This window comes from Mustela nivalis, assembly GCF_964662115.1.
Source record: "Mustela nivalis genome assembly, chromosome: 2".
In the NCBI taxonomy this organism is placed as follows: Eukaryota; Metazoa; Chordata; class Mammalia; order Carnivora; family Mustelidae; genus Mustela; species Mustela nivalis.
In genome coordinates, this window is record NC_139021.1 from 98,745,097 (window position 1) to 98,766,070 (window position 20,974).

General features: G+C 49.7%; 1 long non-coding RNA gene across 1 annotated transcript; it reads right to left on the minus strand.

The window, feature by feature from the left end:
- Positions 1 to 11,981: 11,981 nt before the first annotated feature.
- On the minus strand, positions 11,982 to 20,557 carry LOC309859700. Its single transcript, XR_014308831.1, has 3 exons — positions 19,964 to 20,557; positions 17,889 to 18,047; positions 11,982 to 15,356 (listed from the first exon to the last, which is right to left on the minus strand). It is a non-coding gene; the product is annotated as an uncharacterized lncRNA (long non-coding RNA).
- Positions 20,558 to 20,974: the final 417 nt, after the last annotated feature.

The following is a 20,974-nucleotide window of genomic DNA, read 5'->3' on the forward strand; positions in this document are numbered from 1 at the left end:
TAAGTCTCTCTTCTTCTATGGAATGACCTCTCCCAGTGGTAGTTCCAAGCTCTGTCCACCAAGTTATGTAGCTCTTTCCTTCTGTTTAGACCCAGAGCCTCAAACTTGGGGGCTGTGGTCCCTACTTGCATCCCCCTGGTGCTGAGCTAATGCCTCCCCACCTCAGTCTCACACTCCTATGCTGGGGAAATCAACCAAATGATGTACTATAGCTCAAATGCAGTTGATTTCTTTTGAGGATTTTAGGATAGTTGGCAAGACCATGAGGTAACTCAAAGCCATCCTCCAGAATCATTATAGACTTCCACAGTGGTATTTTGGGAGTTACCAACACTACCACTAATCTTGCCCTAAAGTACCACTCTAGACCAGGGAAGGGTGCCTTGCCTCATCAGTATTTCTCACTAAGCATTTATCCAGGGGCTACTCTCAGACTTACAAGTTAAACTGAGTCTTAATCAAAGTTTTTGTAGCAATGAGCTGTGGGAGATAGCTTTACCTAAATGGGTTTCTTCATCGTTAACATGCACAGGTGGGAATGGTTTACCTGCTTTCCAGAGTCTTCGTCATCAGACGGGACCAAAGTTCTCAGTACGTGGACAACAAAGCTTTAATTGAGTAAGTGAAGGAGTGAGAGAGTGAGGGTATGGTGCTAGATTAAGAAAGTTTTGTTAAGAATAACTAAGAACAAATGTTGGGTCTTTAAAAAAAATAATAAATTCCATAAGGTACGAGGCTGAGATCCTCTGAAGTGGTGCCTAATTTAGAGATGGAGTCCTGCCAGGAGAATGTTCTTCTCTGCCGGTGTCTGTGCTGACCCTCTGTGCAATCTGCTGGTTGCCCGAAAAGACTCGTTGGCAACCTTCACTTGGGTTTCAACTTCTTTTGTCTCTGAGCACATTGTTGAATTGAGACTGTCAGGGAGCAGAATTTGATGACAGCTTTCGGGTTTGATTTGCCAGTGAGAACGTTTGGCTGGGTGTGGGGCTCCCGTGGTGTTGCTGGCCCATGGCCTTGAATTTCTTCCGGTTTCAGTGGGCCCACTGCATTCCCCAAATGGCCTCTTACAAATGGTGTCTCACAAATGAGAAAATGTGTGTGTGTGTGTGTGTGTGTGTGTGTAACTGTGCATGTATACGTACATAGGGAAGATGGTCCTCGGGACATCCAACCTCTTAGACGCCTAGCCTTTGAAATGCTATTAAATCATCTTCATCACCATCTGCAGACATGTCTTGAGCATGTATTACCTGAAAAGCGCTATTGCAGATGTTGAGGAGTGCAACAAGATATGGGACCTGCTGTGGCCTTCAGAAGTTTTCTGTCTAAGTTAGGTGGATAAAACATATATATTTGGTCAACCAACCCTATTCCACTTGTATCAGATTTCTTCATTGCCTGCCCTACAAACCAATTCTGGATAATTTAAGCAGGATATGGAATCGTTGGCAAGGCTAACAGACCAGGCTTGGTAAATGGGTGTAAGCCAAGGGAGCCAGGAGGCAGAAGCGACCTTATGCCATCAATGGACACAGCCATGATTTCTGGGCCACCATCAATTTTAACCTCATCATCTCTGCGTCATTAGTTCATTCACTGAGTAAATAATTTCGTAGGAGGCTAGCAGTGTTCTAGACCTAGGGATTCAAGCCTGTACCAAAAGACACTAAGCTCCGCCCACATGGAGTTTACATCCTTGTGGGGTCATCTTCTCGCTCAGGTTTGGCCAAGCTCTGTCATACAGAGTTGCTGTGGCTGCTCAGTGCCCCACAGGTGCACCTGGTGCACCTGTGCACAGGTGCAGTGAATTCCTTCAGCTTAGAAGAGGATATAGATACGTTTTCTACTATCCCTTAAGTTCCAATCCAAGTCTAGATAATGAACATAGAAGCTTTCAGGAGACGTCGAGTGCCCCTCCGGGTGGGATGACATAGTGTGGTCATGCATCTAGAATGGGCTTTGAGGAGTGTCATTTGCGGGGGGGGCGGGGTGTCTAAGGGCCTAATTGGGAACGTGTCCTCCAAGCCCACTGTATTAGAAGAAATGCACAGAACGTGACTGTAAAAAAAAGATCCGGAACAAAATACCTATCCTTGAAGGGCTGGGTAGGAGAGTGTTTTGCCAAAGTTGCTTAAGTAGATGTGAACAAACCATTTATGTGTGACCTCCTCCTAACCCAGAAGTGGCTGGTGTGAGCCCCCGGCAGACGCAGAGGGCGCGCTGGAGCCAAACGACCATCATGGCACTGACAATGACAGTTGAGATTCTGGACTCCGAGAGCAGCAATTACCCCGCAAAAGGATTCCTTGCCCTTCAGCAAGAAAGGGACGTAATGCCATCAAAAAGAGAGCATTTGCAAAAGGCAGGAGCCAAAAAGTTTAATTACATCTTTGTGTCAATTTGTTCTTCTGTAAAATGGAGATACTACACCCTTCCCTGCCAAAAGCAAATGGATGAGAACGATAAATGGAGATACGAGAAGTAGAGTGGGAAGGGCCCAGGATATGAGAAGACATGGCAGCTGGTGTGACGTCTGTGATTTAGGTCTGTGCGACCTTGGGCAAGTCATTTTTCTGAGTCTCGTCACTCATCAATAAAATGAAGATCGCAATTCTTGACAGGTGTGCAAAGAACAAATGAGATAATGTGTGTGAAAGTCCCTTACAAATTATAAAGGGCGTTGCCAGTATAAGGAAAGACACTTATTATCCTGTAATAAACGCATATGGATATTATTAGTAAACTGCGATGGAGGGTTTTGAAGACGTTCATTAGATAACCAATTCCCACTGTTCCCTTCCCTGGCTTACAGTTCAGCTGCCAGCCTGCTGAGACCCCACCAGCCTCCAAAAAGCTAGTGGCCACAGTACCCTGGAACCCTTGGAGCCATACGCTTCCTGGGCCAGCACGGTGTGATAAATCTTGCATATTGACCCAGGAAAAAGCCCCGACAACAAAGCCCAATTTATTATCTTAATAAATCACAAATTGTTCCTGCAGCAAATTCCTAAGACCATGCAAAGCATCCCAGTCCCCAGGATGAAAAAGGGAGGGCCTCGCTGGACCGGAGCTGAACCGTTGCCCATCGAGCGCAGGCAAACTTAGAGTACGCCCAGCTGACCACATGAAACAGTCCTATGAAATACAGATGTTCAGTAGGACTGAGCTGTTACCCACCCACCCCCCCCCCCAATAATCTAAAAGCCTTCCGTGCCTGCTGCTTATAGACAGACCTCTTCCTCCCCGGACTGGCGCAGTGGGTGAGAGAGGCTGTTGCTGGGGGCTTGGGTACTGGTGCATCATGGCGGCTTCATTTTTTTACATTGACCGTTCTCCTCCACCCCTGCAAGGTCCTGCCTGCCTAGCCCATATTTAATGTTTAAATTAAAGCGAATTAAAATTAATTTTGTTTGGGGAATTCCACAGCTCCCTCTTGAGATAAGTGGAAACACCCTGGGGTGATGTAAAATTGAGGCCGGGAATTGCAGTGTTGGAGTGCTATGCTAATGAGATGAAGGTCAGGGGTTCAATCCCTATGTGAAGGGAGCAGTTAATGTCACTCTGCCTCGTGGCCTCAGATTTCACCCTTAACCCTGGCCATCTGCCTCAGAGATGAGCCACTGGTCACCAGCAGGACAAAGTGAGAGAGAAGGGCTCGATCCGTGCAAATCCATCAATGCTATAGGAAGACAACCCAAACATGACCTGTGGGTAATGTGCCAGGATTTTTAATTTTGCAGATGAGAGCACTATTCATTATTACTTTATGTTAGGGTAAACACATAAAAATATGGATGGGTCCAATGAATCAGATGTCACGTGGTCCATGGTCTCTGCGGCATTACTCTTAGCTCCCAAGCCAACTTAGTAAACGTGACGTGTATGTGATAGTCACACAGCCGACTTTTGTTTATCCTTCAGAGGGAGAGAAGTGGTGTGGATATCCACAAACAAAATACAAATATCCCTCCTATTGAGTTTGGAATAAATGCTCTAATTTAGGGACAACAGATTGCCCTTCTTAATTATGTTTTTCTTTAGCTAATAGTAATATTAATTTCCATTCCCTGAGCATGCTGACTGATGGCAGAAAAGAGAGCCCAAATGCTCAGCTGGTTAAAGAAAGGGAGGAAGTCCAGGATGAAGCATTTGTCAGAGATAATCCACAAAACAGAGATAATCCATGTCCTTAAATCAAAAGCTAGTTGTGTCCTGCTAATTATTGGCTTACCGTCATTCTTCTTGGAAAACAGAATTTCAAGTCATTTAGACTTCCCAAGTTCTCTCTCTTACTTTCTCTCTCAGGTTCTACTCATTCCCAGAGGCCAGTCTATGTACTACCTCTGGTCAGGTCGTTACTAGCCTTTTCTGTCTTGGATCTTCTGCAGTTGACAATGTATGCTCAATAGTAGAATGGAAATCGTGGCTCCTTAATGCTTAAGGGCAGGGTCAAGTCTCAAGCTCCTATGTCTCACAGGGCCTAGCATAGCATATGGTGTTCCCTCAATCAATAACATGCCCACCGAGGGACTGATTTCACTAAGGAATTTGGAATAATGAAAGAGTTATTGCCCTTTCCCAAATTTTCCCATTCATTAGAAAAAATCTCAGAAAAATGGAAACTGAGAGAGAACTTCCTCAGCTTGCTAAAAAGCACCTATAAAACCCCACGGCTAACGATAATTTTAACAGTAAAAGAAAAAGGAAAGAGCATCCACTCTCACCGCTCCAATTCAGTATTCTACTGGAAGTCCCAGCCCACCAAAAAACAAAAAACAAAAAAACAAAACCAAAAACAAACAAACAAACAAAAAAACACGGTTTGGAAAAAAATAAAATAAAGTAAAATTTGCCCTATTTGCAGATGGCATGATTATATACAGTCAATCGCAAAGAATCAAAAAAAAAAATAGCCTAGCATTAATAACTGAGTCCAGCAAGGTTTCGAGAAAAAAAGATAGACATGCAGACTACACTGTTAGTCCATAGAGGCTGGAAAGCTAACCCATGGTGCTACCATTAGGAATCAGGGTATTATGGCTGGTGTTCATGGGCTACCCCAGCCGAAGTAAAGTCTCAAGGCAGGGAGATGCTGCAGAACAGGCAACCGGCAAACACTCTCGTTCGGTGGACCAAAAAGAACTGTGAGCCAGATGGGCCAGCACTCCAGGTCATCGTTCCCTGGGAGAGTCATCCCTCTGGAAAATCTATAAGGCCCAAGTGGATACTTTTATCCTCAGAACTCCAGGTCTATCTGATGGGCCTCCTGTCTCTGCTGGCACTCTATCAAATGGACCTCAGATATGGATGAAGGCATCATCTCCATCAAGTTGGGAAGTCATGTGAATCCTTTATATAACTTTCTTTTTATTCAACAGATGGAAGATTATATCGTCTAACCTCATTCAAGGCTCACAGTCCCAAAGGGTCCTCCAGCTGGACTGGAACTCTCTGCCTCTGACTTCTCATTTCCTTAGGACATTCCATACTTGACCCATGACAGAGACCATAGTAGTCCAAGTGAGCAATGTATCAAGAGCCACCCATTCTTTGGAAAGCAGAGGTAAAGACGCCAGAGTAAAACAGTAACTCATTTCATACTTTCAACAAATATTTATTGAGCATATACTATGTTACCAGCTCTCCAGAGTACCAGTGACCCAATGGTGAGCAAACCATGTTCTCTGTCTCACGTAACCTACAGTCCACTAAATCAAAGAGCCTGAAGAATATATTTGCTAGGATGTAGGTTCATCAGTTCCAAAAGGCCCAAGAATAATAGGATTTAAATAAGATAGAAATTTCTTTCTCTCTCATAGGTCAGTTTAAGGAGTCCAGGGCTCACGTCAAGACCCAGGTGTTTTCCATCTTGTTGCTCTGCTGTCTCCAGGATGTTGCTTTCATTCCTTTAGTCCAAGATGGCTGTCCACTAGATCCACGTTCCAACAGCAGGAAGGAGGAGAAAAGTAGAAGAATAACAGGCACACACCTCTATCCTTGAAAGCGCGGAAAGCGCACACACCCCTTTAGCATGAGATCTATTTAAGAAATTAGTCACATGACCCTGCTATGCTGCAAGAGAGCCTAAGAAACAGTCTCTAATGGCCATGTGCCTAGCCACGCTGTAAGTTGTTGTGGAGAAAAGCAAGAGTGAATAGGGGGACAAGCAGTCATCTCTAATTAAGCAGGGAGGTAAGGAGTAAGAGGACACACCTCTCCAAGAACAAAACAGATAAATGATCCAAAGCTGAGGAGAAAAGGGAAAGCCTACAAATACGCAAGAACTAGTCAAGAGGGAGAATGGAGGGGTTTATCAAAAGACAAAGGGAATGGTGACTCTTAATCAAGGCTTTGGAATTTCTAAGAACTTCATCTGTATTTCCTTCTGAGATAAGCATCACCTCACACAACAGGACAGGAGGGAAAGGGATGAAGGGGTCGTAGTCTGCGGCAGTTCGGATACAATGAGCTCCTCAAGGGCTGACCCTTCTAGTTCCAGAGCTGCCCATTGTGAAAAATCACTCAGAAAACTAATGGTGCCGCCCCTTGCTAGTGCCAGCCCATTGCCTTGCCAGCAGTCCCAGTGGTCATCATGATGCTAACGATGATGCCAATGTTGATACTGGATGAGCTCTCTGTCTCTCTGGAGCAGTGGTGAATTCCTTAAGCATCCTTGGCTGAAAGATGCAGTGAAGTAGAAACCTTAATTGGAGCAAGGGAGAAATTCACATTTGTGGGCACTGCTCACAAGGGCTGGACCTGTAGTGGTCCCTCTGACACTGGACAAGCCCAGACTCCCAAAACATGCTCACCACCCCTCACTGGGTCTCCGGTGCATTTCAGATTTATCTTGCTTCTCATATTTTCATATAAGAAGCACAACAATAGTCCATAACAGCTTCCAATGATCATGCCCTACTATGTGCCAGGCACTGTGCTCAGTACTCAGTAGCATTTCCCATGGGTTTTCAGCTTTGCAAAATGCTTTCACAACATCCTCATTGGTCCTTGCCCTGTAGGATAACCATACTGGGAATTAGTTATTCCTGTTTAATGGATAAGGGAAATGTGATGGGTGATTCACCTAAAATCACGTAGTCAATCTATAACCAAGCCTGGCCAGAACCCCTCTTCTCCCTCTGTCACTTCCCACTGAACCAGCCTCTTGTTTGGGACAGTTCATTTTGGAATTTCTTCTCCAGTACCATTTGGTAAACTACACAGTGATTTTCTAATATAGGTCAAATCCCAGAGCAGGTATATTCCACTCATTATCTCTAAACACTAAATTATAAAACAGAAATTAGAGGGTGACAATTCTCTTAAAAAGAGTGTGGTTTGCAATAGTAACAGTGCAATTACAATATCGTATACTCTAAAATAACTCATTTTCCATTCTGCTGTCCGGAATGCACCTGCTGCGCGGAGGGAGCACACAGGTTGGGGAACTTGAAGGCAGCACCATGATGCTTGGATTGCACTGAGTGGTTTAATGAAGTCAAATGTTAAGTACACTGTGGTTTGGGGCTTGGAATTTTTTCTGTTAACAGTTTTTGGCGTCTGTCATCAGTCAAATACTGAGGGAGTGAACAGTGCCCAGTAGCTTTGGGCTGCACAGGGCTGGGCTTCATCTCGGTTCTCATTTTTATGTGACCTGCTAGCAACATTTGATCCAGCTGATTTCTCCATCCTCTTCCTTCTCCTCTGCCTCATCTTCCTTCCCCACATCACCTTCCCCTCCTTCAGTCGGCTCTGTCCCACCTGCCTGGTTTTCCTCCTACCTTCCTGCTTGCTCTTTCCCACCTCCTTTTCTGGTTCCTCCTCTTCCCTCCCGACCCCACCAAACGCCTCAGCGCACAGTCTTTGGATCTCTTCTTTTCTCCGTCTACCTTCCCAGTCTCCGACAATGAGCTCATCCAGCATCAGGATTTCAAATGCCTTATCTACACAATGATACTGGTGTCCCATCTCCAGCCTCCACCTCTCCCCTCAGCTCCAGACTCAGAGATCCAACCATCTGCTGGGCATCTCCACTCGAATGTTTGACTGGTATCTCCAACGTAACGTGTCCAAAACAGAGCTCTTGCATTTCTCTCCCAATTATCCTTTCCCCTGGTTTCCATTTCAAGGAATGGAAATCTCATTTTCCAGTTGCTCAGGACAGCTCCTTCTCTAACATCTCACATCCAATGGATTGGCAAATCCCACTGGCTCTAGTTTCACTCAGAACCTGACCCCACTACAGCCCTGAGTTGAGCCACTGTCTTCCTTCCTGGGATTACTTTCCCAGCCATCTGATCAGTCTCCCGGCTCTATCCAGGTCCCCTCGGTCTGTCTTCTGCCCAGCAGCCAGAAGGATGCTGTTGAAACCTCAACTGGATCATGTCACTTCTCTGTTTAAAACCCTGCACGGCTCCCATCTCCGTGGGAGTACATTAAGATCCCAGGGACAGTTTACAGGGCCCTTTGTAATCTCTCTCTCCCTTTGCAAACCCTCACTCCGACTTCACCTCATCGTACCTTGCTGTTTCTAGAACATGCTGGAATGTTCATGCCTCTGGCCCATGGAATTCACTGCTCCGTCTGCCTGGGACCCTCCTCCCAGAGCTCTCTGCTGTTTTTCCCACCTCCTTTAGGTTTGTAGTCACATGTTACCTTCTGGATGAGGTCTTCCTTGAACCACCCCCCCCAACAAATTGCAGCAGCCCCTCACCGCCCCCATCAGCCCTCTCCCTCCCCCTTCTCTATTTTACTTTTCCCCTCATACTTACCAACCCCCAATATACCATATATTTTGTTAATTATCTTGATCACCATTTTATTTCCCTCCACTAGCACTGAGGGTCCAAGAGAGCAGGAATTTCTGTCTGGTTTTTACTGCTATTCTGAGTGGCGCTTGGGGCTTGGAATATAGTAGGCACACAATAAATATTGGCTGAACAAGTGAACTGAACTAGTGGATGTGTCACTTTTTAGCCTTAAGCAGGATACCCGATCTCGTTGAGTGTTCATTTCCACATCTGTGAAATGAAGATGATAATACCCTCCAGTGTCCTTATAAGGCATAGAGACAGCATGTGCAAAAAGCCAGTGCAATGTCTGGCAAGGAGGAATTCACCCCTCCTGCTGTTACTATTTTAGAGGAAAACAGAGCTACTTGAAACACACAACCCTACATAATCCAGTACATGAACATTTTCTAGTAGATGTCAAAGCCCCCTTGACCTGGTTGATCCCTAGCTGGGATACCATTACCACTGTACTCTCCCTGCCAGGAGAGAGGGGTCCCAGCTAGGATGAAGCCCCCATTGCCACTCTGTTCAACAACTTAACTATAGCATGTCCGTCATTCCATCAGTAGTATTTCTTGAAACTTACAGTATCTCAGAAGCTGCAAATCCAAAGAAAAAGAAGAGTTTGCCCCTGTCCTCGTGGAGCTCATTCTCCTTCACAAGGGATGAGCAGACAGCTGAAGTCAGAAAGTACGGTAAGCTCCAGGGAGTGCTGGGGCCAGTCCGTGGCCTGCCCGACATCTCCCACCCCACCCCCATCTCACAACTTCACACACACAGAAGATGTTCATGGTTCCAGACAATCATAAATAAAACAAAACAAAAAATGGACACACACTGGCGCATCCCAACGGCAGACACGTTAGTCCGGGAGCCGCAGCAACGACACAAGCTCTTGGGGATTCTTCTCAGTGCTGGGAGTTGAGTGCTTCCCCCCAGGGCTTCAGCACTGTGGCCGCAGCCTTGCACTGAGGTAAGCTAGTCTAGAACAGAACGATGGTCCTCAAGGAAAGGGTTGTATGTGCCTCTCTGCGCCGACCCAAAACCCTAAGGGAGCTTAAAGGAAGGCCAGGGGAGGTCCTGGCTGGCCTTGCTCCCCAGTTGAACGGGGAATGCACCGAGCGTTCTGGCTCTTTCTGGACACAGCTTCCTTCCCCCTCTGCCTCCTCACGGAACTTCCTGCCTAGTTCCATAGGGAGGTGGCCTAGGATGATGGAGAAGCACAGACTGGGGAGGGTGCCCACCCCCGCATTCCCTGGCTCTGCTCCAAGGCAGGACTCCAGCCCTTCACGTCTCGGCTGCCATTTTGCCTGTGGGGCCAAGGTCTTTCCTCAAATGGGTGCCCAGCTTGGGGGGCAGGGGAATGATTCCCCTGAGGGATGTGGGACAGCCTTTGGTACTAGGGCATTTGGCTCCCCCATAAAAGCTTAAGCAAGGACTGTTGTCATGAGGCCATAGCCGAGGGCTAGCCCTTGTGTGCTGGGGAGAGTCTTTGTTTGACTAGGATGTTTTCCTCACTGTTGCCGAGGTGCCAGTAGCTCCTACAAGATTCCACTTGATAAGGCAGGGCTGGAAGCGGGGGCGGGAAGGGGAACACAGGGATTCTGGTTGGCAGGTGGCAAGTGGCAACCTGCGGAATATTTTGGCACCCCAGGCCCTCCTGCTGCCATGCGCAAGTGGCTCTCCTCCCAGAGCAGGCTCCGGGGGACACATCCGGAGTGCACGTGTATGGCCCCAATACAAGCCCTCCCCCTTAGGAGTGGAAGGGGCAGAACTCAGCGTGGTCAGCAGGGCCCCATCAAACCTCAGAAGCTTCCCTGGGTGCCCCCTAATACGGCCATCCGTCCCGAGACACGCAGCCTCTGGAACCCCAGGGCTTGGAACCGCCCGTGGGGCCAGGTCTGCACCACCCACAGCTTAGCTGGGAAATGCACCTCCAGCAAATGGGAGGGGTGCACGTGTCGGTTGGGGGCCAGGGCATGGGGGCAAATCGGGCTCAGCTTTCCCGCAGACCCACCATCCACATGGTGCCAGGAGTGCGGGTTTGGGTTTTAAGCAGACAGCACTGGGATCTCAGCAGCTGTTGGAGATCAGATGCATTCTGGCCCTTCTCGGAGGCTCATCTGAGATGGGGTGCTGACAGTGATGTGACAGTGTTGTCGCAGGAAGGGAGGAGAGGGACTGTGTCCTGCTGCTGACCTAGTGCCCGGTGTGAGGACCTGGGGAGGAGGCGTGAAGCTGGGCCCCCAACCATTCAGAACCCTGGAATTTGGAGAACCTACTCTCCTGCTGCTCCCACCCAGAACAGGCTTCCCCCAGCTTCTTCACAGAGCAAACTCCAGCATCTTCAAGGTCTCCTCCGTGTTGCCCAGAATCCCCCAGGCAGAGTTTGCAGTGCCTAACTTATAATTTTGGCACAATACTCTACGTCCTGTATTCACGGTGTCTGCCTCTCCCAAGTGTCCCCACCACGGGGGTGTAGGGGCTCCGTGTCGCTCAATGTCATCTCCCCAGGTCCTGTCCCTTCCTTAGCACAGAGACACCCATAAATGCGAATCTACCCTGGGCTCCAGCTCCGCCTCAGAAAACACCAGCAGCCCCAGGAATAAGGATCAGGCAGGTTCATGCCTCCTCCAAGCCTGTCGCAGTGGGGCAAAGGCACTCCCCACTCCCAGCCACGCTTCACTCCCCACCGGGCAGATTGTGGATCATCGGCGGAACCCACAGCATGCGGGGAGGGCAGGAGAGCTCTCAGAGGGCACTGACCGCGGGCGGACTGAAGATGAACACCCAGCTCAGCGCCAGGCTGAACCCACACCACATTTTTTCCCACCACCAAATGACAACCTCAGACCGTTCCCCAAAAGGAGGGGCATGATAGAGCTCAAATCCGGGTACCTCCTTGTGCAGAGAACGTTTCTGTCATTGAAACTAGAACCAAAAGGAAGCATGTCTCATCCTCATTTCAGCTCTGTGTCCCCCCGATGGCTCTGCCTGACCCCAGAGTCTAAGCTAGGTCCCCTGGCTCTCCTCGGTCAACATTCTCTGGTGTTCCAATGCCATAGCACTCACCAAGGAACCCAGTCATGCCTTAATGGGTAGAAGTATTTGTTTACTATCCAGTCCTCTTCCATACTCATAGAGACGAGGGTAGTGACGTATCCAAAGAGGCCAGCTTACCACACAATATATAACAAGCTCTCAATTTATCCGTCCAACAAAGAGTTAAGTGTCTTCTACATGCAGTATACCACTCTAGATCTTACTCAACAGAAACAATAGAGAGACGGATCGTTTGTTAAATTAATACAAGACAGGAAACTGGGCTGTGTGACTGTATTAGCTTCCTGTTGCTGCTGTGACAAATTTCTACAAACTTAGCGGCCTTAAACTAGATAAATTGATTTATTCGAAGTGAAAAATGCATCTCACTGGAGTAGGATCAAGGATCAAGGGCTGGTTCCTTCTGAAGGCTCCGAAGGAAGAGTCTGCTTCCTCGAATTTTCAGGTGCAGAGGGCTGCCCGCATTCCTGGCTCTTGTCCCTCCCTCCATCTTCCAAGCCCGCAGTGCAGCAGCTCTAAACCCCTCTAACCTCTCTAACCTCTGCACCTGCAGTCACGTCTCCTTCTCGGATTCTGAGTCCCCCATCTCCCTCTTATAAGGACCCTCGTGATGACATTGGGCTCACTCAGATCATCCAGGATTGTCTCCTTGTTTCAAAATCCTTAATCCCATCGGCAAAGTCCCTTTTACCATGGAGAGTGACACAACCCCAGGTTCCAGGGCTCAGGACGTGGACATCTCCTGAGGTGCCACTATTCAGCCTGCCATGGCGACCTGTGTAACACATGTTGGGAAATCTTTGAAGGAAGGAGGCTTCCCAACCTCCAGCAGGCTCTCACTCCAAACCTCAAAATGTTTTGGTGAATTGCATATCCCGTACTCGGAAGTCACATCTTACTCAAGCTGGAGGTGAGGTTTCCTCATCAGCTCGGCATGTTTGTGACACACACATGTGACATGACTACCCGCATAGGAGCAAGGGGACCCCTCCTATGTGGGATGAGTTGTGTCCCCCAGAAAGAGATGGGGACGGCCTTACTCCACTACCTGTGAACGGGACCCTATTTGGCAAGGGGGTCTTTGTAGATGTAAGCAAGTTAAGATGATGCTGGAGGAGGTTTTCCTAAACCCCGTGGCTGGGGTCCTTATGAAGACATCTGCACACAGACAGGGACAGAGGGAGGAATGCCACGTGATGATGACGGTAGAGATTAGACCAAGGCAGCCACCAGCCAAGGAATGCCAAAGATTTCCAGCCACCCGCAGAAGCTGAACAAGGCAAGGCGGGATTCCCCACTAGAGTTCATGCAAGGAGCGTGGCTCTGTAACACCTTGATTTCAGACTGCTGCGCTCCAGAGCTGTCAGTGGGTACAGTTCCAGTTTTCTAAGCCATGTGCTCTGCCGCCATGACGGAATCTGGAGGCACCCCTTCCCCAGCCCCTGCCCCCGGGGCCCCATAAGCACCCGCTGAGGACCCCGCAAGAACAACAGCAAAGCACTTCGACCTCCCAGGCTCGGCAGCCCTTTCCTTCACTGCCTGTGCACTGGGCGACAGGGAAAGCTCTGCACTTGGGAATGAACCACTGACTGCCCCTCGGCAGACTCAAAGTCACTGCGAGTTCATTTTTTTTTCTTATTTCTTGGAAAGCACCTCTCAGGACCATTTCAAGAAAAACAAATTATGAGTTTTGCTTCGGATCTGTTTAACGTGAATCATCGATGCTCGTTCTAATAACAAACCAGAGGCCGGTCAGAGCTTTAGGACAAGATGGGAGTGTCTGGAAGTATGCGTGGCTTGCCGGGGCTCCCGCACCCCCATCATCCCCATGCACCCCTTGGTTCGCTGGCCGCCTTCCCAGGCCTCTGCCCAAATGGACATAGAACTGTATAGTCAGCAAACACAGACTTTTGAGCAGTATTGTTGTAAGGTTTACGGTGTTGGCTAATTTAAGGGGAACACTGTGAACTCATACAGTTCCTTTCACCCCAAAGTCCCACACTGCTTGGTTCTCACCGGTCCTGTGTGGAAAGCCTCTTGCTAGCCCCCCAGGGGCTCCACCAGGTGAGTGGGAACGCTCCATCTAAGAAGGGGGCACTCAAGATGAGACCTAAAGGAAATGAAGGAGCCATGGGATGACTCAGGACATAGTCCTGGAGGCAGGAAGAGTGTGTGCAAAGGTCCTGAGGCTGGTTTCAAGAAACTGAAAGAAGACCAGTATGGCAAGAGTGATGCAGGAGCACAGAGCTAGAGAAGCTGGAGAGGGGGCAGGGGCTAGCTCTCACAGAGCTTTGCTCGATACTAAGTACAATGGGAAGCTGTTGAAGGGTTTTGATGAAGTCCAGGGAAGGATGATATAATAAATTCTCCTTCTCCTTTTTTCCCTCCTCCTTCTCTTCCTTCTTCTCCTGCTCCTCCTCCTTCTTGCCCCCATCACTTTTGCTGCTGTGTTGATAGTAACTAGAGATGGGCAAGAATGCAGGGAAGGGGGCATCTCAGGAAAGATGGGACAGAGCCTTGCACTTGGCTAGTGGCCGCAGTAAGGAGCAGTGGGCACAATCAGCTGTGGACCGGGGATGGATTGATAACATTTGCTGATGTGCTGGGCAGGGGCAGGACTGGGGGAGACAGTGATGGACCGTGGCTGCCCTTCACCAGGTTTCTGCCCCAGGGCCGAGAGGTACATCCAGCTCACCAGCTCATAGGTGACCCTGGGGAAGCTGTCCCGAGATGGCTGTCAGAGTCCCACCAGGCCTCACTGTCACTCATCACGTTAGATAGCCCTGCTGCTCCCTGGAGCTCTCCTCAGTCCTCAATCAATGACATTCACCTCCCATATGGTAGTTTTCCCAGATTTGATGCTTTCCCTTCATACACAATAGGGCCACCTTCCATTTTTTAATTAGCACTAAACATCTTGCCTGGAAGTAGCTCCCTGCCCTAAGCAGGGTTCTACCTCCAAATCCGTGGTGAGCTGGTAAACCAGCTAAATGTTAAGGGAAAAGAAAACCCCGATTTGTAGCATTTACCAGTTTCTGTGGTGCGAATCCTCTCCCCAGAGCCGTGTTCACGTTATCAACAGTTAAGTGACGCCCAAGATTCCTGAATCGTTGACCGTTGGTTCTGGCCAGTGGGCCACAGCTGGCCCCGGTACAATACTGTGTGACTCCTGGTCCAGAACACTCTACCAAGGGACCCCCTCTGCTCCACGGCATGCAGAGTCACCCAGGTCAGAAGCAGAGCCTCCAGGAAATGTGGTGATACACAGAGGCCGTGCAGGCCAGGGGATAGACTTAGTGACAAGCATAAGTATAGCACAAAACCACACCTATTACTCCGCCGGCGGTGACAAGAACGGCCTGGTAGAACGTTCCCCATAGGTAAGTTTGGGGGGGCGCATACAGAGAGTCAGGAAAGCTGGGTGCCAGCGCTGGTTCTTCTCCAATTGGCTCAACGGCTCCAGACAAGTCACATGACCTGGATGAGTCTTGGGCTCCGTGTCTGCAAAATAAGAGGTAGATAATGTCTCTGGACTCCATGTCGCCATTTTCCCTGCAGAATCTGCTTTTGACCCACACCCCCGAGGCCTGAGAGGCCCGCGGAGATGGCCGAGCACAGACTTTTTGGGGTCAACGGCCATAAGTGTTGAGCTCAGTCTGTCCCTTCCCCCTCAACACTGTACTCCGAGACCCAGGGCAGAGTGAGGGGACAGGAAGGGAGAGCAGACAGACAACTCAGGGAGGGGTAATGAGGTCCGGTGACCGGGTGGGTCTGGGAAATGCCAAGTAAGGACGAGTAGTTTCCTGGGCCACATGGCAGATGGTGTGAGCATCTTTGGGATTTCTCTGGACAGTGGAACTGTTCAGTGACTGTCAGAGGTGATGAGGAGCCCCTAGAATGTCCTCCGGTGCCCCTGCTATGAGATAGACCAACACAGCCCTGTGACCTCGCCCAGAGGGGCATGGCGGCAACCACAGTCTACCGCATGAGCCTAGGAGGCCATGGACGGATCTGTGCTGACAGAATTCGCCCACAGGTCACTGGACCCCCCCTTCACAAGCAACTCCCCATCCCCCATTCCTTCCTCTCCCTCCCCAAGCACACCTTGAGCCTTCCCTCCATAACCTACACACGCAGTATCCTCCTTCTTTCCAACCTGCCTTCTCTCCCTTCAAAATCACAGAAGTGAAAGTCGGCAAAGGAGGTCCGAGGAGGGGACTGGAGGTGTTGGAACACCTAGGGGCAAGGACTGAGCCTTTTCCTTCCTTCTTTGCCCTCAAGTTCGGCTGTGCATCCTTGGAACATTGGCTGTTGACACAAAATATTGAGGCCGCCTTGTTTATGCTCTTGGTGCCTTATTTGGGTGAACGTGCATTTTCAAAATCAAGATGTTCTGGGGCTCTTTTTAATAAAAAAAATATGAAAAATATCCCCCAAACAGAAAGGAGTCGTGAGGGTAACCATATAAAAGCAATTTAAGCCGAAAAAAAATAAATAAATAACAGTCTCACCAAGTTCCAAAGAGAACTTCGGTTTCCAGGGCTGGTTAAAAGAGTGTGGAGCTCCTAGCACTGGGTGGCATGGGACGTTTGCTCTCTGTCCAAATAAGCAAACACTCTCCCTGAACCCAGCATCCGCACCCCACACGCTGTCCTTCCAATTTGTTTCCTGTTTTCGTCCTCCCAGAAATACATCTCACAGCCCTTTTTTACTCTCAGCTCCTCACCTTGAAAAGCACAGATTTGCAAGTGTGAGTAGCTTAGCAGGGAGACAAAGCCAGCAGGCATTCAAGACATTCAGGCACGAAGAAATGCATCTCATCCGAAAATTTCCACCGCCAGCACTTTTTTTTTTTTAATTTCCAAGATAAATGCGTTTTTACTTATAAGACTAAGGGCCCCATTATTTTTCAAATACTTCGCTGCTGCCAAGGAGCTAAGAAAATTGCTCATGCACCTGGCCAGCTGCTCCAACCGCAGAAATCTTCTGACCTTAATGAAAAGGGCCTAATTTTTCCTCCCCTTTAATGAATGTTGCTTCTCTCCTTCCCAGCAGCATTCAGCGTGTGGGGCAGGCAGGCACAGTGCCCAGGTCGTGCAAAAGGGCAGGAACACCTGATTCTCCAGGATTCTTCCCACTGCCTCCAAACCAGGGCTCCCTGCTTGGGAGGGGTTGGGAAGGGGAGCAGGTAGATGACTCAGCACCTGACTCCAGGGGGCCAAAGAACAAAGACATTCTGATGTGGATTTGAATGTGTGCACAGGCGTGTGTGTGTGTGTGTGTGTGTGTGTGTGTGTGTGTGTGTGTTTAAGGACCAAAGTCTTAGAGACTGCTTGAAGGTGTCATAAAAGCTAATTCAGGTGGAAAACTCCCTGGAAAAGAAATTCATTCCCCTGCCCTACAGATGCCTCCATCCTGTCTTCCAGAACCTGGGAGAGAGAAGCCAGGATTTGGATTGGGGCCTGCAGGCAGAATTTGCAATTTCCCAAAGAATAAATTGCAGCCCCCAGGCTAGAACAGGCAGGTGCTGTGAAATCGGGCTGACCGGTCAACTTCAAGGTGATCTGCTTGCCGCGTCTTCTCTCTGTTCAGCTAATCTCCCAGCACACCTTTGGTGCCTGGTAAAGGTAAATCATTATGACTAAGTGTATGAAGCAGGAGGGTCTTTGCACACCTGTAATTACTACCTGACAAGTCTCTGCAGAACCTGGGAGATTCCCAGAGGGCCAGCGGGCTGTTTCTGGAGACGTTAAGTCAAGGTGGGTCCCCCAGAGAACATCTGGCTCCAGGAACCAAAATTCAAACCTACAGAACTGGACGTATGTTCTGTTGCACGGCTGGAAGACTCAGAGTCCAAGTTTCCAGGCTCCAGCGCTGTGATAAACCTGGCTGAGATGCTCACCTATATCTGTAATTGTGTCAGAATAAATAATGCATCCTTCTCTTGGAGCAGCACTGCCCCATAGAAATAGTGTAAGCCACAAAAGTCATTCTCAATTTTCTAGTACCTATGTTCAAAAAAGGAACCAGCGCCTGGGTGGCTCAGTCCTTTAAGCGTTTGCCTTCAGCTCAGGTCATGATCTCACGGTCCCGGGATTGAGCCCCGCATCACATCGGGCTCCCCGCTTCCTTCTCCTTCTCCCTCTGCCTTCTCCCCACTGCTCATGCTCTGTCTCTCGTCAACCACTTTCTCTGTAAAATAAATACATAAAATCTTTTTTTAAAAAAAGGAACAAGACTAATTATAAATGATATAACTCGATTGAAAAAATATAAAATATTAAAATATTTATAATAAATATAAACAATCATTAGTAAGATATTTTACTTTTTTTTTCATCCTTTTTTTTTTCTCCAAACCCAAGAGCATGTTATATTTCCATTACATCTGAGTTTGGAGTAGCCACAAATCAAGTTCAAACAGCCACAGGGGACACAGGTACCATGCCAGACAATAGTCTGACACTGACATGTCTAACTCATGACATTTTGACTTCCCATGAATGTTGCCTATAGAACGAAATAAATTGTGATACATGGCATTTTATTTGATTTAAAATCCTAGTGCTCTTAATAAAAGAAGAACTTCTCAAAGTTTCTTTTGAGTTCTACCGAACAGGTCTGAAGCCCAGACCCGGTGGGCACTTTCTCCCGAGTGCCGGTAACTGCAATCCAGTCGTCATGACTTGGGCTCATCATTCTGTGCCGCTTGCAATAGAGAAATAAAACCGCCCACATTTAGTGCTGTCCGCCTGGGACTGGGTACAGCCTCCTGACCCCCAAACAGTGGGACAATGTCTCAGCGTGCATATGCAGGCGGGGTGGTGGCCACAGGAGGCTTTATCCCAGAGTCTGCCCTGATAGGAGACGTAGGAGACGCGGGCCCTGGGCCCTGCAACATGACTTCGAAGCTCTGCAAGGAGGGAGGCAGAAAGGAGGAAGGAGCCAGAGCTACACAGCCTGGAAGCACCCTGCAGTCCCGGACATGCAGGACAAGGACGCATGGTTGCAGGGACTGTCTAGAACCACACTGTCCCCCACAACACAGCACAAGGCGCGCATGGGACCGTTTCTGGTAGCTCCATTAAAAAGTAAAAAGACACAGGTAAAATGAATTTTCATAACATTTTATTTAACCCACTTTATCCAAATTATCATCATTTCAACACGTGTCATTTTTTAAGTAAGCCTCGAATTCCCCGGCCTCCCGAGTGAGCACTGACAGCCCAGCTCCCATCTGGACAGCACCCCTTCCAGACCCGCAGGGCCCCCGGTGGCTGCCATATATGCCCCGGCAAATAGAGACCTGGGGTTGTGTGTAAGGAATAATCAAGGGAACTTAAATTATCAATAATCAAGGGAACTCAGACCAGCTTCAAGGGAGGGGTAGCGATGAACAGGCGAAGTCATCCAGCCTCTTGCGCCTGTGAAACTGGCTGGGCGCGGTCACCCGTGCCCGCCGAGGCCCGCAAGCTCGGCTCACAGGTCCCCGAGAGAGTCTGTGTCAGTAGCGCGAGGGTGAAACCCGGCACCAGAGAACTTTTGCTAAATTTTGCCAAGTGCCTGGACACCCGATCACAAGGGCGACCCAGAAAACAGCCAGAGCACCTGTGGGGAAGGCTTGGCTCTGAGCCCGCCGCGGAGGTCACCCGAGGTCACGGCCAGGGGCGCGGAGTGCGGGGAGGCAGCCTAATGTGGAAATGTTCGGGTTGGAGCGGCGCAGGCGCGTGGGCAGCCGCGGCCTGGGGACCGGCCAGGCCGGCAGGGCCCAGAGCGCAGCTCCTGGCAGGAACCAGACGCGCGGGGACACCGGAGCCGCCGCGCCGCGCCTGCCAAGACCCCGCCGCATCTTTCCTAATAAGTCTGGCCGCGCCCTGCTCTGGCGCGGATCTCCCCTCCGCAAGGGGCGGGCGGGGCGCTGCTGCAGGGGGGAGCGAGCCAGCCCAGCCAGAGCGCGGACAGCGGCTCTCCCTCCCCCGGGCCTCCCCCTCCGCAACAGACCCGCTTAGTGAATGAAGGGGCCGTTTTCTCCAAGGTGGCTCTCCCACCCTCGGGCGCCCGGGGGCGCGATCCGGATGCGGAGCTGGGCTCAGCGGCTTCAGCCCCACTCCTGGGGTAGGGAAGGGGCGGCCCCGGAGCCTCCCTGCTCCCCTTCGTGCTCCTCTCCTCCAGCTCCTGCTTCCCCTGCCCCGGAAGGGCGCCACCCACCCAACTTCAGAAGGAGGTCACTCTCCCAGCCACTGGGTCTGGAGGGTGGATCTGGCCACTTGGAGCCACGTGGGGGTGGGGGGTGGGGGAGAACATCCCAGCGGCCGTCCCAGCCCCGCACAAGGGAGGGCAGGGTTACAATCCGTGTTTGGGTCAGCAGTACTTTTGAACTATGGCTCCGGGAAAGAACAGCCTGTACAGCCACTCAGAGTCTCCCAGCAACGAAGAATGTGCGATAGATTAGCCCTCGCTTGCAAAACAATTTGGGGGGCGGGGGAGTGCAGCCTGGTCTCTTTACAGGGTCCTGGAGCAAGGGTGACGGGATGGAAAGGCATCCTCCCGCCTGGGAAGGCAGAGCATGAGGGTCACCCTGGCCCAGCGCTTTCTGACCTTGGCTGATGAACAGCCCTTGTAACCCCCTCACGGTCTGGGTTTCACCAGCTTCTAGGTCCGGTTTTCGTTGAAGGTCAGCTGCCAGGGGACAGGGGCTCTCCCGCCACTGGGACAAGGTTACACAGAATAATTTCCCTGCCCAAGGGCTTGTAGATGATTAACACGATTCTGTTAACCGGGAGTTAACAGTTATTCAAGCACGCTTTGATAATGGGGGCGGAGGGGAGAAAATGACTGTGTTAGCCATTCATGCAGGAGCTGCCAGAAACGTTAGGATGGAAAGCACAAAGTCTGGGAGGGGAACTCACAGCCAGCCCTGGCGGGGGAAGGAGAAGCACAAGGAGCCGAGGGAGGCCATAAAGTTTGTGCATACTTAGAGCAGGGTTTTTTGTTTTGTTCTGTTTTTTAAATTCTTTTCCCTGTCCCATTGCTCAGAGGAAACAGAGTAGGGCTTGACAAACTGACCAGGGCGGGTGCATTACAAGTGAGGTGGGTTTTGTTGGCTTTTGTGCTCTAGT